Below are 3,191 nucleotides of genomic sequence, written 5' to 3'. Positions count from 1 at the left end.
TTTTTTGATGTTCATTACTAAAAGCTTTACCCAGACTACAACTATTTGATCACTGACTTACAGCACAGGATGTTTGGAGGATCATCAGGAAAAAAGGCAAGCCTCTTCAGCAACATCTCTCCATTGCTCTGCCTAAAAAAATAGATATCAGAGTTTTAAAAAGGTAATGGAAGGATTTCTGAGCATACAAGGTGAATTCAACACAAAAAAAAAAAAAAAAAAAAAGAAAGTGCAATTAAAGATATTTGGCCAAATCTTAAAATCTTTAAAAAGTCCCATTTCACCAAAACACAAACTTTTTCATCCTATATATTTCACAAAGTAACAGTATTTATTCTCAAAGAAAACAAAAACAAACAAAAAAAAAAACTTTTATAAATACTTTGATCAATCAGACTAGGGGAGAGAAGATAGTTTTCTGATATTACCTTTTTTTCTCTCCTTTTTCCCCTACCATTTTAGTACAGAGAAAGTAAGTACTGGTTATATACAAAAAGTACAGCTCATGCCTTCCCTTCCCTGTCCCCCATTAAAAATAGATCCAGAAAGTGAATAAAACATTTTTTCCTTCCACAAAAAAAATAAGATTTTCCAAAACAAATTTAAAATTAAAGCAATCCCCTAGACAGCTTCACATACTCATTATTAACCTGTCTCTCTCTGCAATTAGGGCTCCACATTTAAAACTCTCCTGACAGAGGCATAACAAACCAACATTAAGCTTGTTTATTGTTATTGCTCACTCAAAATTTTTGCTTTCCAGCTAAAACACCAGCCTGGATTCTCAGCCTTAGAAGAGCTACATCCAAGGTCAGGATCCCTAATCTCAAAACCACCTCTAACTTTACAATCAATAAATCCAGCGCTTGTGAATATCACAGATTATTTTCCAAGCTGTGGAGGGAGATTTCTTTCCTAATTGGAGAACACAGAGGAGAAAACCTCACACAGGAGTTGCCAGTAACCTAAATTTCCTATTCTTTCCCCCTGCAAGCAGAACACACACCTCCATCCTCTCCCACTGCCCAGCACCTTGTGCTGCATGTAAAGGGCTATTTGTAGGAAAGCCCCCTGTGGGTGGGGTCTGTTGTGACTTGGTGGGGTTTATTGTGACTTGGTGGGGTCTGTTGTGACAGAGTGGGCCTAACACATATGCGCACACACACAGTTACAGGGAGGGTGGCCACCAAGCTGTGCTAGGTAATGTCAGGGGCACTGCTGCCTCGGCTTTAGAGCAGCGCTACTTTTCAGGGCTCAGGTTCATTAAATAACCTGTAGGTAAATGGTCCAACCTAGTCACACCTACTGCTTTCTGCGTGAGGGTCAAAGCCAGGCTGGATGCTGGTGAATTGCTCAGTGTTTCGCTGCAGCGCTTGGCCCAGCTGCTGCCTCCCACCTAGGTGGGACCTGGGCGGATGGTTTGGCCGGGACGTTTGTCTCAACAGCACTCAAGGAATAGAGGACTCCAGGCCAACTCCTGCAGCAATTAAATAAAGGCTTCGGTATTATGCCTAGTGGGATCCATGATAAAAGTTCTGCAGAGCCTCGTCCAAGTGCTGGTCTAGGAAAGCGGGAGAGAAATTCCCCTGTCAGTCTGCAGACGCTCGGTTTTAGTTCACGACGGCTGCAGATTTATCAGAAGAGATGGGAAGAGCCGAACCTACCTGGCTGGAGTCGCCATCCCCCACTGAGCTCCTCAGCACACGGAGTTTAAACCAGGTTGGCCTCAAGCCTCCTGGAAGCGAGCGTGGAAATTGCTCCATGGCGGCTGAGGCCCAGCCAGGCCTCGGGCAGGCTGTGTGGTGTCTGTGGGGGCTTTCCAACCAGAAGGGATAAGTGAAAGCTGTGCTTATCGGTGTCTGCCTCCATCCTGCCACACCTCACTGAACAATTTCGTCTTCCCAATAACAGGGGTCTGCCTCCTCTGTCCCCAGAAGCACTGACTAAATATGAAGGCTGAAGGACCAACAGATCAAAGGGGTCTCCTTCAGCTCCGTCTCCTCAAGGCCAACCCTGGGGGAACAGCCCCGAGCAGCCTCTCCTTCTGGTGTCCCCTCAGCTCAGGCACCAACGGGGTTTCCATCTCAATGCTCCCAAGGAAGCAAATGCTCCAGCCCATCCTTCATTTTGTGAAATAAAAGTTGTATCTACCTTCAAAAACAGGCATCTACTGCCAACATACATATCTGTACATTGACCCTTCCATGGGTTGTCTGAAAAAGCCACTTTTCTCCACAGCTCCCTCATAAGCATTGCATCCCTCTGAAGGCCGCGTCCTGTCCGAGCTAATTATTTCTCTTCTGTGTCAATGTTAAGCTTTAATAGGGCCCAGAACAGCTCACTGCTGCCGGAGGTGGAGGAAGACAAGGATGCCTTTTGGCGCTTGCTCTCTGCCTGATCTCAGAGTGGTGAAGATGCCATGGGAGCCACAGCCCCTGTGGAGTATGCGAGGATGTGTGGGCAGCAGGGAGTGGGGCTGGGGTGGGCAGCAGACACCAGGGGGTTTGTGCATGGCCTGGTGTCCTGCTGCCACCACAGCACCTTTGCAAGCAGCTCCCTGAGCCTTGAGCCAGCCTTGTTTTACAGGCGTGAGGTCTTCCTTGTGTTATTTCAGGCACCATTTGCTGAGGCGCAGCTGGGGTCCAAATAGCCGTATTTACAACCAAATGCAAATCCGCCGAGCCTCGCTGCACACAGGCGCTGCACACACATCTACTGGAGTGTGGTGGGAGGAGAAACGGGTCGGTGACTCACTCCCCGATTTGCATTGCTTAATGTGGGACATGTGTGCCGGCAGCATCTGTGCCTCCCTCCCCAGCGCATCCACCCTGCCTGCAGACACACGACAGCTCTGCTGGCTTCTGGTGGCTCTTGCAGGAGAAGATCAGAGGGTTCATTTGAGGCCGTCTAGACTATTTAAAACATACAACTCCGTTCCTTTATGTTACAGCGGCTTGGGAAATGCTGCTGCCCCATCCCTGCGCAGCACGGCAGCTGTGGGCTCAGGAGCTCGAACACAGCTTGAAAGCATTGCATCAACTTCACTGGCTTCCCTCAGGTCTCTATCTCTGCTTGCTTCACACTGATCAAAGCCAAGGGAAGGAAGAACGGCACAAACAGTTTGGAAACGCTGGATATTCCTCCAGTTTCCACATGACCGCTTTGGGCTTGTCTTCTTGGTTTTCATAACT

General features: G+C 47.8%; 1 long non-coding RNA gene across 1 annotated transcript in view; it reads right to left on the bottom strand.

Annotated features, from left to right (window-relative positions):
• The window catches only part of LOC113844333 (uncharacterized), a 194,535-nt gene extending 193,509 nt beyond the window's left edge, over positions 1 to 1,026 (bottom strand). Inside the window, exons 1-2 of the long non-coding RNA XR_011810892.1 lie at positions 1,007 to 1,026; positions 62 to 132 (exon numbers count right to left, since the gene is read on the bottom strand). This is a non-coding gene — a long non-coding RNA (uncharacterized lncRNA). The remainder of the gene's footprint in view (positions 1 to 61; positions 133 to 1,006) is intronic.
• Positions 1,027 to 3,191: the final 2,165 nt, after the last annotated feature.

Source organism: Anas platyrhynchos, chromosome 8, assembly GCF_047663525.1.
Source record: "Anas platyrhynchos isolate ZD024472 breed Pekin duck chromosome 8, IASCAAS_PekinDuck_T2T, whole genome shotgun sequence".
NCBI classification, from domain to species: domain Eukaryota; kingdom Metazoa; phylum Chordata; class Aves; order Anseriformes; family Anatidae; genus Anas; species Anas platyrhynchos.
Note: the sequence above shows the minus strand (reverse complement) of the source record. Positions and strands in the feature narration are given on the sequence as shown.